Below are 14,242 nucleotides of genomic sequence, written 5' to 3'. Positions count from 1 at the left end.
AGTTATGGAAAGAAAAACAAGAGAGAAAAGAAAAAGGAAAAAAAAGAGTGGAAGAAATAAGTCAAGATGAAAGAAAGAAAATAAGAGAGGAAGAAAGAAGAAAAATAATGAAAGAAGTGAAAAGAGAAAAATATGCCTCCTATAGTAGTCATAACTCTTGCAAGAGCCTAAGTGAAGAACTTCGTGACTATTATGAAGGAAGGCATAGGTCACATCTTAGACCTCACTCCCATAGGAGAGAAAAGGAAAGAAAGCCTCAAGAGGCTAACATTAACCTCCCATACTTCCATAAGAAGGACAATGTAGAGGCTAACTTAGATTGGGAAATAAGGGTAGAGCAACAACTTAAAAAGAAGTCTACGTCAAAATCTTATGGCTCTCACTCTTATCCAAAGAAAGACCAAGATCAAGGCATCTTAGGGGTGACACCTTCTAAGCCCAAAGATGATAAGGGGAAGATAATAGAAAAGCAAGCCCCTAAGGATAGTATGCAAGAGAAAACTAGCTCTATAAAGTGCTTTAAATGTCTTGGAAAAGGACACATTACTTCTCAATGCCCCACCACAAAAACCATGATTATGAGGGGCCAAGACATTTATAGTAGCCAAGATAAGGCTACTACTTCACCTTCCTCTAGTGAAAGTGAAAAAGCAAAAGAGGAAGAATCTAGTGAAGAAATCTACCCCCAAGAAGAAGGACAACCATTAGTGGTTAAAGAGAAGTGTAAGGAGGTAAGTGTCTCCTCCAAGAGGTTAGCTAAGAAGGAAACTCATTTTACAATAAAAACAAACATTAAAGAAACTTTCCCTCTTAGACAACCTCCACATTTTCTCTTTTGTAAAAGGACACTTGCTAGCATTGCCACACCTCTTGGGCTTGAGTTTATTCCTCAAGTAAAGAAGTTGTTGGGTGAGGGTTTGGTTCGCAAGAGCTTAAATCCTTGTGCTTTGTTGGTGCCCAAAATAGGTATTATTAGGCACCAAGTCCCTAAAATAGGTGGTATGATGAATGTTTTGAGTGGTGCAACCCTCTTTTGTAAAATCACTCATACACCTAACATCTTCGTGATGTGTGTACATAGGGACCCATTAGGTAGGTTTGTTTTTATTTTTAGTTTCAATACAAACTTAGGTACTCATATGGGACATCTTAGGTTTGTCATACTTTTTGGTAGGAATAATCAATATGAAAATACAGAAAAAGGTATGTTTTATTGCGTTACTTTTCTTAATTTTTCAAATAGTGATCAAGGGGTTCCCATGAACCCTGAGAGAATAAAGGTCATTCCTGAGTGGCCCACTCCACCAAGTATAAGAAACATTTGGGGCTTTCATGACTTAACAAACTTTTACAAAAGGTTTGTCCCATATTTTTCTATACTTGTAGCACCACTCATTGAGTTGGTGAGGAACCATGTTCTTTCATGGGAAGATGCCCAGGAAATGGGTTTTCTGACCTTACCTTACTTCAACATACCAGACACCACTAATACATATGTTTTTGTTCTTTCCTACCCCGTAAGAACCTCAAGATTTGAGGTCAAATCCTTTCCAAGGTGGAGGGAATGATGCAATCCTACCCCGTAAGGGCATTGGATAGAAGACTCCGAGTAGATTGGTCCAGAGATCCAAGGGAAGGCCCTAGGGTTCTCATGAGCCTTAGGGTAGATTTCGAGCCCATGGGCTAAGTATGAGCCCGCTTATCTTTGTAAATATTAGAATAGGTTTTTCCTTCGTTTAGGCCTTGTATTTTGGCCATTCTTGTAGTATAGGGTTTTAGCCTTGTATTTCGAGGCATTTTGAGTAGTCTTTGTAGTAGGGAATTTTTTGTATTTTCATGTATTTTGTCATGGGGGTGAGCTTAGCTATTTTAGGGGGTGTGTAGCTAAGCTCTAGCTTCTCATCTCAAGGAGCTGAGCTTAGCTATTAGAGAGGCATGTGTAGCTAAGCTCTAGCTTCTTTAGGAATCTTCTTAAGGAAGCTTCTCAAGGAGGTGAGCTTAGTTATGAGAGGGGTGTGTGTAGCTAAGCTCTAGCTTCTCAAGGAAGTTTTCTCAAAGAAGCTTCTCAAGGAAGTTTTCTCAAAGAAGCTTCTCAAGGATGTTTCCTCAAGAAAGCTTCTCAAGGAAGCTACCTAGTCTATAAATAGAAGCATGTGTAACACTTGTTGTAACTTTTATGAATGAGAGTCTTGTGAGACATACTTCAAAGTTCCACTTCTCTCCCTCTTTTATTCCTTCAATTTCGTGCTCCCCCCTCTCTCTTTTCCTCCATTGAAGCATCCTTCCAAGCTTCTTATCCAAGGCTCATCTTGGTGGTGAAGCTCCTTCTTCCATGGCTTATTCCCTAGTGGATGGTGCCTCCTCTCACCTCTTCTCCTTTGTCTTCCGCTGCATCCCCATGGTGGAAAATCACCATTAAAGGACCTTATTGAAGCTTAAAGATCCAGCCTCCATAGAAGCCCCACAAGCAAGCTTCCTTCAGTTAACCACTTAATCCAACCCTAATTTAATTTACTAAGCGAAAATCAATTTAGGTTTGTCAATATGTGATTAAGCAACACATACACCAATTAACCCCTTGTTCATTAAGCCCAAACGTAATTTAAGCACAGAGGCAATTAATCGAACACGAAGCGTGCACAGATTAACAGAACGCATGTGGGTTAATTGGTGAAGGGAAAACCGATAGGAGAGCAACAATAAAAACAGAACCTCAAAGAGAGTTATGCTTCTTCCTCAGAGGGAAACAACACTAGAAATTTAGCCTTCCATAAGTTCAACAGAAGCAGAAAACATAAATGAAACTAAAGGCAGAAAGCGTAAATGAAGCTAAAGGCAGAAAACGAAAATAAAATTAAAGGCAGAAGAAGGAACAAAAACGAAATTGTTATTAGAAGCAAAAAATGGAAAAAAATGCATTCACGTGAACAGTAATACAAAGCTAAAACGTAAAACCCTAAAACTCCATGCACTCAGTTTGAGTATTTTCTCCTTAATAAAATAGAATAGCCTTTACACGAATCCCAAGGCTGCTATTTATAAGGGTCACTCAAAGTCACTAGGCCCTATTACATTATTTTGGCCTAAAACTAAATAAAAATAACAGAATGCAATAAAAAATGAAATTAGACGGAATCTAATAAAATTGTCTCCTCTCTTCAAGTTCAATCTGGCTCAGTCCAATAGCTTATAATTATCCTGAAATTGAATTAAAAACACCAAATTAGTCAAGTGGGCCCAATTGATAAAACTGAATAATAAATTTAACAATTAGAGTAAATCTGTAATTAAATTGGTGACAAAAAGGGTTAATAAATAGGAGAAAATAATGGCACATCAGTAAGACAAAAGACTTTGATAGTCTTTGAAATCTTTCACTAAAACATGAACACGCTTAGCAAAGAAACAAACCCCCAAACCGATTAGAACAACATACATTTTTTTGAAGAAAAACAATGTGACTAATGGGAAATGAAAGCATGCAGATAGAATTTCTCATAACCAAAAATGTGATTTAAGACATTAGCATTTTGTTTCTAAAAGAACATTAGAAGAAACACTGGGTCCAACCCAATAGAGGAAAATCGCTGAAGGTGTATAAAGTCTTGCACATGTAAGTGTTTCATCTTAATTCCAAACCACATATATGTCATAAATTGACTTTCCAAGTTATTTCCCATCAAATCAAAGATAACATGCATAATCATCATGGATCAATAGGACTTTATAAGGTCGGATTTTGGTAGGAAATTTGGCTTTGGTTGTTCTGGCCTTTCCCTTTTTTTTCCCTTTCTCTTTTGTTAAGTGCGAAATAGGAAGGCAGACACAAAGACTTGGTTTGTAACTAAAGCAGGTGATCACTTTACACATCCCCCGTGTCTTAACCAAGTTACTATTGCTCTTTTATTTTATTTTTTCCTTTCCGACAATTTTGCACATTGTTCAGACATTGTCTGGTCCAAAGAACTTATTTTTCTTTTCTATTTTCCTTTGTTCTTCTATCTTGGATTGATTGATTCTTTCTTTCTCTCTTTTTTCCTCGCTTTTCTTTTGCTTTCTTTCTTTGTTGTTTTTGCTCTTTGTCTTTTTCTTTTTCTTTTCTTTTTTTTTTCCCGTTTTGACGAACACCTCTAACCCAAGATAATAGAAGCTTTGCTTGGAAGACCCTCATGCTCTCTCATCCTAGGTAAGGTTGGAAATTTCCATCCTAGGTCAAGGTTATGGAAAAAAGTCGATGTTTGGCTCAAACAACTTGCAAATGGCGAGACATAATGTATGTCAGGATAAATATTTGGCCAATGGCTCAGAAAGAAGGGAATGCCTAAATCATTTCCATGAAATGCATATTATGATAGTTAGAAATTCATGTAAAATTAACCATAGCACATATCCATGTAGACACTCAAATATAAGGCTTTGGGCCACACAAACACTAAGGCTTAGGGTTCGTTTCCACATTCAGGCCAAACCAATGTTTCAATGATTGCTCTTTTTATCATGTCATACAAACATCTGAGTCCATTTTGGCATTTGGGAAAGTCTTTCGTTGTTTTCACTCTCTAGGTGCACATTTATTTTTTTCAAGAAAATCCTTTCGTGTTTTGATCTGTGAATTTTCCAAAGAAAACTGGTGATCATTTTTTTTAAAGCATGTTAGTTATAGTTTTTTTTTGTTTAGAAAAAGTTTGAATCCTAGGAAAAGTTATAACCTGAGACCGTACTTATTAAAGAAACCATACACAAATCCCCTTTGCCCTTTTTTTTTTGTTTCAAACAAACCATCATAATGAAATAACATGACAACACACTGGAAGCGATAAAAGAAAGATGAGTTCCATCATAATGAAATAACGAACAACGTACTAAAAGTGATAAAATAAAGACAAGTTCCATCACAATCAAATAACGAATAAAATATTGAAAGCGATAAAATAAAGACAAGTTCCATCACAATGAAATAATGAACAACATATTGAAAGCGATAAAATAAAGTAAAGACAAGTTCACATTTTTGAGCGATCCTGGTCAAGGGCTCAACCTCCTCAAAGGAAGAAATCCATCACATTGGCCATGTCATCGTCTTCCTGAGCTCCATCTTCATCTCCCGGGGCCCCTACAGGTCCTGCCCCTGCCTGAAAACTAGGCCTATCTCTAGGCCATGCAATTGTGGCCCCGAACTGCTCGGGAGTAGGCCACGAGTAAGGACTGTGATCCTGGCACTACTGATGCAAGGTATACTAGTAAAAGCTCTCATTCAACTGCACTTGGCCCTATGATTGGCCGCCTGCTGGTCAGCCACATGCTGCATATAGAGTTCCATCCTCTGCATGTGAGTAGAGATGAACTCTAGGGATGGTGGCTGCTGTAAAGGTGGTGGTGGTGCATTTGTGGTTGGCTGCTGCTGATGGTCCTGCTCCTACTATTGTACCTGGCTTGGCATGTAGTACTTTTCTTTGAAGGAACTGTTAATAGGAGACCAGATGAGCTTTGTGGGCGTAACTGGCACCCCTTAGAACTGGTAGAGACCCATGATTAAGGCCAAAAACCCCAGTGCTCTGTTGGACTTTTTTGGGTCCACTGGGTGCCTTGGAGGTGCCATCCCTGCAAATTGGTAAATGGCATCCAAGATTAGCTGGGCCACAAGAATACTAACATGAGTCAAGATGGCGTAGACCAGTTGGCATTTTGGCAGGGGAAGATCATAATTATGATCACTAGGGAGGATGTTGCTGAGAAGCTGTGTCATCCAAATATATGTCAGGGTGGTCATGCTAGTGAGCCTAATCTGCTCTTGCCTTCCTGTCACCCTGCGCATGAAGTCCTATCTCGAAATGCATAACAATTGGCTGATGGCCTCCTCATAAACCCCAAAGCCTGGCTCCTCCTTTCGCTAAAGTCGCAACGTTGCCCCTCTTCTAGGACCAGCGGATGCCCCAATAATTGATTAATGGCATCTTCATCAAAGGTAACCCATTGGCCCCGTACCTAGGAGCGCTTATCCCTGACTCCTTCCTTTGTGGGCTATGCATTAGAGTAGAATTCCATGACTATTGCCAGGTCATATTTAGCCATGGGCCCTGTGAGTTGAGGCCATTTCCTCCTGGTAACTTCCTCCTGGAACTCAGTGTATTCTCCCTCTCTCTCAGTTGGACCCGTCTCTTCTTGAGGAAAGACCAACTCTTGATCGCTTCAAAGCGGTGTTGGTGTTATTCACATCGAAACCGGTGTTTGTCAAATTCTATGTCCGCTTGTGGAGCTGCACTACATCCTTCTCCCACGACGTCCTTCCTTGCCCTCTTAGAGAGAAGCTTCTTTGGAGCCATTGCCTGCAAAGACACATCCATAAAAGTTAGTTTGCACGAAATGCACAACCATTATTTCATTTATCTTAAGAAAGCAAAAGCCAACCAATTTTGGGTGGTGTGTGTTTCTTTTGCTAATTACAAGTGTTACCATGCAACTAGTTAAAACAAATCACACACAACTGCATATTATTATTATTATTATTATTATTATTATTATTATTATTATTAAAAAACATTCTACAACTACTTAGATGCAAAGTTCCTATCATTCCACCCAATCATTTTCACATGTTTGTGTAATCCATGTATTTTGCATTCAACACAAGGTCTAGATTTCTAAGCCTAGCTCATGCTCTTGGCATTTTGATCTAACAACCTAAGTCGCTCACACATTCTAAATGATGGTTGTACACGCATAAACATAATTTCATTGAGGCATTTTATTGAACGGTTGGTGGGCGCATGTTTAAGCATGTAAAAATGAGGAATGGAGAACAATATGAGATGCCAATCTACAATAGGATCAAGTGATACAATCCTACCCCCCAAGGGTATTGGATAGAAGACTCCAAGAGGATTGGGCTAGAGCTGCTAAAGAAGGCCCTAGGGTTCTCATGAACCTCAGCGTAGATTTCTGAGCCCATGGGCCAAGGTTGGGTCCACTCTTCTTTGTAAATATTAGAATAGGTTTTTCCTTCTTTTGGGCCTTGTATTTTGGCCATTCTAGTAGTATAGGGTTTTAGCCTTGTATTTCAAGGCATTTTAAGTAGTCTTTGTAGTAGGGACTTTTTTTTTGTATTTTCATGTATTTTGGCATGGGGGTGAGTTTAGCTATTATAGGGGTTGTGTGTAGTTAAGCTCTAGCTTCTCATCTCAAGGAGGTAAGCTTAGCTATTATTGGGGTGTGTAGCTAAGCTCTAGCTTAGTTATTAGAAAGGTGTGTACAGCTAAGCTCTAGCTTCTCAAGGAAGCTTTTCAAGGAAGCTACCTAGGCCATAAATAGAAGCATGTGTAACCCTTGTTGTAACTTTTATGAATGAAAGTTTTGTGAGGCACAACTCAATGTTCAACTTTTCTCCCTCCTTTACTCCTTCAATTTCGTGCTCCCCCCTCTCTCTTTCTCTCTTTCTTTCTTTTCCTCCATTGAAGCATCCTCTCCAAGCTTCTTATCCAAGGCACATTCTTGGTGGTGAAGCTCTTTCTTCCAAGGCTTATTCCCTCATGGTTGGCGCCTCTTTTCACCTTTTCTCCTTTGTCTTCCGCTGCACCTCCATGGTGGAAAATCACCATTGATGGACCTCATTGAAGCTCAAAGATCCAGCCTCCATAGAAGCCCCACAAGCAGGCTTCCATCATCAAGGATAGGCCTAGGGCCATCCATTGCAGCCCCTAATCAAGCATTCAAGTCATGGATCCACAAACAATTTATCTCATAAACATTGCAAAGAACATAACAAATAAAGCACCAAGATACCACAAGAAAAAGATGCTATTTACTTGTTTGAGATGAAAGAAAATGCGAAAAAATGAAACCAAAAGGGCACAAAGGAAGCTTGGGGGTTGTCGCAACCTACCCTTCGGCGGGAGGGCGACGTGTGACTCGCGGGATGCGTGTTCCACGAAAGGAATACGCGCGGAGTCGCCACCAACGTTTATTTGAGGAAAACGTCGGAAAAACTGGGAAAGACGTGATCTACGAACTTTTAAGTGAAAGGTTCGGGAGTTGTATTTACGCACGGGGAAGGTATTAGCACCCCACACGTCCATCACAAGGGACGACAGCCTTTAATCGAATGTGCAAACATGACTTTGATTTTTATGTTCCCTTTTATGTCCTTATATCCTTTATACCCTTTTTATATTTTTCTCTTTTTGTGGTCGACAAGGGTGTTTCCCTTTGCTCCTACGTATTCCTCAATTTGCGATGAGGAAATCAGACCTACGTAGTTCTTTCTTATCAAGTGATTCTTTTTTACTTAAAAGGTGATCATTTTAAGGCGTTGGACCTTGAAAATGATCCATTTTACTTAGTGAGAAATTGAAATGATAAACTTCAAAAACCTATTTTTATGGACGAGCTTGACTAGGCGAGTTGATTTTAGCCTTAATTTCACTTTAGTTATTAGTCAATTCAATTAAGAATGAGAAATCCCAAAGAGAAAACGTCCGATTGATTTTCCGCTTTATTTTACTAAAAGGTATATTTTTTGTTATTATATTATTATTTTACCTCTTTTTGAATTCCAACGTGGTTACGGCACGACCGAACGGTCGGAATTCATTTTAACCGAAGTTAACGGATAATACAATTCAAACGTTCGGTGGAAATTTATTTTATTTTTAGGTTAGGCGAGAAATGACTTAAATAAAATGGCTTAAGCACGTCAAAAGGGGGTATAAAAAAGTAAATGAAACAAGAATAGAAATACACAAAACACAATGTGGACCACTACGGGTACATAGAACGAATCGAAAAGCTTGGTTCGAGGTACTTACCCGTTGAAGATCGAAGAACGATGAAGAACGAATGAAGAACGTCGAAGAATGGTTGAAACCTTTGCGAAATTCCTTACGGAAAACGTTACAGAAACGTTTCGGAAGCGCCTCGGCTTAGATTTTCTTCACGGAAACAATTTTTTCAAGCAAATTCGAAAGAGAGAGAAGTGCCTAAAGGGCTGAACCCTTTTCCTTCTCACTTCCTCCCCTATTTATAGCAAAACAGGGGAGATGGTTGCCGCCCAGCTCGCCCAGGCGAGCCAGGTTGCTTCCTCCAGAAGCAACAGCCTTCTGGAGGAATCTTCTGGAGGGCCTAAGTGGGCCTGGTTGCTATTTGCACCCCCATTTTTACTAAGTACACCCCCTACCTTTTTTGGTGATTCTTTTTTCGTAAAGTTACGGAAACTTACAAATTTCGTAACGATACTTGTTTTCTTTCCGTAATGTTACGGAACCTTGCGGATTACATAATCATCCCCTTTTTGACTTACGAAATGTTACGGAACCCCACTATTTATGCAACGATGCTTCCATTTGATTTCCGGTGTGTCACGGAACCTTACGGATTGTGCATCAATATTTTTTTGTTTTACGGCATGTCCCGGAAATTCACAAATTGCCTAATGATGGGTGCCAAGCACCTTACAAGGGCCAAACAAAGGTCGCATGTCATCAAGCAAAGGTCCCCGGACAAAATTAGGGTATGACAGTTGCCCCTCTTTACTTGTCTTTTATTGGAGATAAAAGGAAAGTAAAGATAAGACACTAATTTCGTTCCTCTCGATTGACGAGAGTCGCGGGTGACCATAAAATTTCCGCATGCAAATGACTTGTTGTTCCCGGGGGAACAAAAGGTGCAGAAAACGATGTCAGTCTCTACATGCTATCAAGCGTTCTGTCTTACAGATAGCAAAAGAATGTTTATACGGATAACCACTCGGGTATTTCCGCCCGTCAGCGTGACTCAAAAGTCAGTATGAAAAATCTTGTGAGCGCGGAAGATGATGTAAATCTCCGTATGTCATCGGGCCTGTCGCAACCTACCCTTCGGCGGGAGGGCGACGCGTGACTCGCGGGATGCGTGTTTCACGAAAGGAATACGCGCGGAGTCGCCACCAACGTTTATTTGAGGAAAACGTCGGAAAAACCGGAAAAGACGCGATCTACGAACTTTTAAGTGAAAGGTTCGGGAGTTGTATTTACGCACGGGGAAGGTATTAGCACCCCATACGTCCGCCCCAAGGGACGGCAGCCTTTAATCGAATGTGCAAACATGACTTTGATTTTTTTATGTTCCCTTTTTATGTCTCTATATCCTTTATACCCTTTTTATATTTTCTCTTTTTGTGGTCGACAAGGGTGTTTCCCTTTGCTCCTACGTATTCCTCAATTTGCGATGAGGAAATCAGACCTACGTAGTTCTTTCGGAACAAAGTGTTTGGTTAAGTTTGTTTTTGTCTTTTTTGCAAAATATGTTTTTATTTGAACAAAAGGTCATTTAAGGTGTTGGACCATTAAACGGTCTTTTGATTTTGAAAGATGAGAAACGTTAAGGCGTTGGACCATTAACGATCTCTTGTTTTTGAAAGGAGAGAAACGTTAAGGCATTGGACCATTAACAATCTCTTGGGGTGGTCGACAAAAGCGGGGCTTTTGCTCCTACGTATCCTCAATGAGGAACTCAGACCTACGTAGTTCTTTCTTATCAAGTGATTCTTTTTTACTTAAGTGGCGATCATTTTAAGGCGTTGGACCTTAAAAATGATCCATTTTACTTAGTGAGAAATTGAAATGACAAACTTCAAAAGCCTATTTTTATGGACGAGCTTGACTAGGCGAGTTGATTTTAGCCTTAGTTTCACTTTAGTTATAAATCAATTCGATTAAGAATGAGAAATCCCAAAGAGAAAACGTCCGATTGATTTTCCGCTTTATTTTACTAAAAGATGTCTTTTTGATTATTATATTATTTTTTACCTCTTTTTGATTTCCAACGTGGTTACGGCACGACCGAACGGTCGGAATTTATTTTAACCGAAGTTAATGGATAATACAATTCAAACGTTCGGTGGAAATTTATTTTATTTTTAAGTTAAGCGAGAAATGACTTAAGTAAAATGGCTTAAGCACGTCAACAGGGGGTATAAAAAGTAAACAAAACGAGAATAAAAATGCACGAAACACAATGTGGACCACTACGGGTACATAGAATGAATCGAAATGAATCGAAAAGCTTGGTTCGAGGTACTTACCCGTTGAAGATCGAAGAACGATGAAGAACGAATGAAGAACGTCGAAGAACTGCGAAATTCCTCACGGAAAACGTTACGGAAACGTTTCGGAAGCGCCTCGGCTTAGATTTTCTTCACGGAAACAATTTTTCCAAGCAAATTCGAAAGAGAGAGAAGTGCCTAAGGGGCTGAACCCCTTCCTTCTTGCCTTCCTCCCCTATTTATAGCAAAATAGGGGAGGTGGTTGCCGCCCAGCTCGCCCAGGCGAGCTCAGCTCGCCCAGGTGAGCAGGGTTGCTTCCTCCAGAAGCAACCGCCTTCTGGAGGAATATTCCAGAGGGCCCAAGTGGGCCTGGGTGCTATTTGCACCCCCATTTTTACTAAGTACACCCCCTCTCTGCTGTTTTTTGGTGATTCTTTTTTCGTAAAGTTACGGAAACTTACGAATTTCGTAACGATACTTGTTTTCTTTCCGTAATGTTACGGAACCTTGCGGATTACATAATCATCCCCTTTTTGACTTACGGAATGTTACGGAACCTCACTTAATTATGCAATGATGCTTCCATTTGATTTCCGGTGTGTCACGGAAACTTACGGATTGTGCATCAATATTTTTGGTTTTTCAGCATGTCCTGAAATTTCACAAATTGCCTAATGATGGGTGCCAAGCACCTCACGAGGACCAAAGAATGGTCGCACGTCATCGAGCAAAGGTCCCCGGACGAAATTAGGGTATGACAGTTGCCCCTCTTTACTTGTCTTTTATTGGAGATAAAAGGAAAGTAAAGATAAGACACTAATTTCGTTCCTCTCGATTTGGCGAGAGTCGCGGGGGACCATAAAATCTCCACATGCAAATGACTTGTTGTTCCCAGAATATCACAAATTGCCTAATGATGGGTGCCAAGCACCTCACAAGGACCAAAGAATGGTCGCATGTCATCAAGCAAAGGTCCCCGAAAATCAGTGTATGACACTAATTTCGCTCCTCTCGGTTGACGAAAGTCGCGGGTGACCATGACTTGTCGTTCCTAGAATTTCACAAATTGCCTAATGATGGATGCCAAGCATCTCACAAGGACCAAAGAATGGTCGCATGTCATCAAGCAAAGGTCCCCGAAAATTAGTGTATGACACTAATTTGGCTTCTCTCGGTTGACGAGAGTCGCGGGCGACCATGAAATTTCCGCATGTAAAAGACTTGTTGTTCCCGGAGGAACAAAAGGTGCAGAAGACTATGTCAGCCTCTGCATGCTATCAAGCGTTCTGTCTTACAGATAGCAAAAGAATGTTTATACGGATAACCACTCGGGTATTTCCGCGTATCATCGGGCCCGCCGCCTCTGGATGATACAAGGGTGCAGAATGACCAAACTTGGTCTCTGCTTGTCATCGGGCCCGCCGCCTCTGGATGACAAAAGGGTGCGAATAACCGTAAGGTATCTCCGCGTATCATCGGGCCCGCCGCCTCTGGATGATACAAGGGTGCAGAATGACCCAACTTGGTCTCTGCTTGTCATCGGGCCCGCCGCCTCTGGATGACAAAAGGGTGCGAATAACCGTAAGGTATCTCCGCGTATCATCGGGCCCGCCGCCTCTGGATGATACAAGGGTGCAGAATGACCAAACTTGGTCTCTGCTTGTCATCGGGCCCGCCGCCTCTGGATGACAAAAGGGTGCGGATAACCGTAAGGTATCTCCGCGTATCATCGGGCCCGCCGCCTCTGGATGATACAAGGGTGCAGAATGACCAAACTTGGTCTCTGCTTGTCATCGGGCCCGCTGCCTCTGGATGACAAAAGGGTGCGAATAACCGTAAGGTATCTCCGCGTATCATCGGGCCCGCCGCCTCTGGATGATACAGGGTTGCAGAATGACCAAACTTGGTCTCTGCTTGTCATCGGGCCCGCCGCCTCTGGATGACAAAAGGATGCGAATAACCGTAAGGTATCTCCGCGTATCATCGGACCCGCTGCCTCTGGATGATACAAGGGTGCAGAATGACCAAACTTGGTCTCTGCTTGTCATCGGGCCCGCCGCCTCTGGATGACAAAAGGGTGCGAATAACCGTAAGGTATCTCCGCGTATCATCGGGCCCGCCGCCTCTGGATGATACAAGGGTGCAGAATGACCAAACTTGGTCTCTGCTTGTCATCGGGCCCGCCGCCTCTGGATGACAAAAGGGTGCGAATAACCGTAAGGTATCTCCGCGTATCATCGGGCCCGCCGCCTCTGGATGATACAAGGGTGCAGAATGACCAAACTTGGTCTCTGCTTGTCATCGGGCCCGCCGCCTCTGGATGACAAAAGGGTGCGAATAACCGTAAGGTATCTCCGCGTATCATCGGGCCCGCCGCCTCTGGATGATACAAGGGTGCAGAATGACCAAACTTGGTCTCTGCTTGTCATCGGGCCCGCCGCCTCTGGATGACAAAAGGGTGCGAATAACCGTAAGGTATCTCCGCGTATCATCGGGCCCGCCGCCTCTGGATGATACAAGGGTGCACGTCACATGACCTCAGGGTCAATATGACAAAGATTATGGGGCGGCCGACAAAAGCAAAGCTCTTGCTCCTACGTATCCTCCAATGAGGAACTCAGACCTACGTAGTTCTGTATAACTTGTGAGACTCGAAAAGTCTCCATCGGAAAATGCTGACATCTCCGGAAAAGGCGCAGATGACCACATTGGCCTCTGCTCATCAATCACGCTTGGGGTCACTGAATGACGAGGTGCGGATAACCGTAAGGTGTCTCCGCGGGTTACCAGCTCTTGAGTCATGGCGACAAAAGGCGGTGTGGTCGACAAAAGCGAGGCTCTTGCTCCTACGTATCCTCCAATGAGGAACTCAGACCTACGTAGTTCTGGATAACTTGTGAGACTTGAAAAAGTCTCGGTGTTTTCTCCACTAAAATGCAAACATGCTTTAGCAAAGAGACAAATATTCCAACTGATTTAGAGCAGCATATGCTTTTTTGAGTGAAAAACAATGCGTCTACCGGGGAAGGAGAGTCTGCTGATGAAACCTCCCATAACCATAAATGAGATTTTGGATGTTAGCATTTCGTTTCTAAATGACCATTTAGAGGAAACACTGGGTTCGACAAAAATAGAAGAAATCCACTCAAAGTGTATCAATCTCGCACAGGTAAGTGTTTTATCCTAATTCCGAACCATAGATATGTCATGACTTGACTTTGCAAATTA

This window comes from Glycine max, chromosome 9 (assembly GCF_000004515.6).
Source record: "Glycine max cultivar Williams 82 chromosome 9, Glycine_max_v4.0, whole genome shotgun sequence".
NCBI lineage: Eukaryota > Viridiplantae > Streptophyta > Magnoliopsida > Fabales > Fabaceae > Glycine > Glycine max.
Note: the sequence above shows the minus strand (reverse complement) of the source record.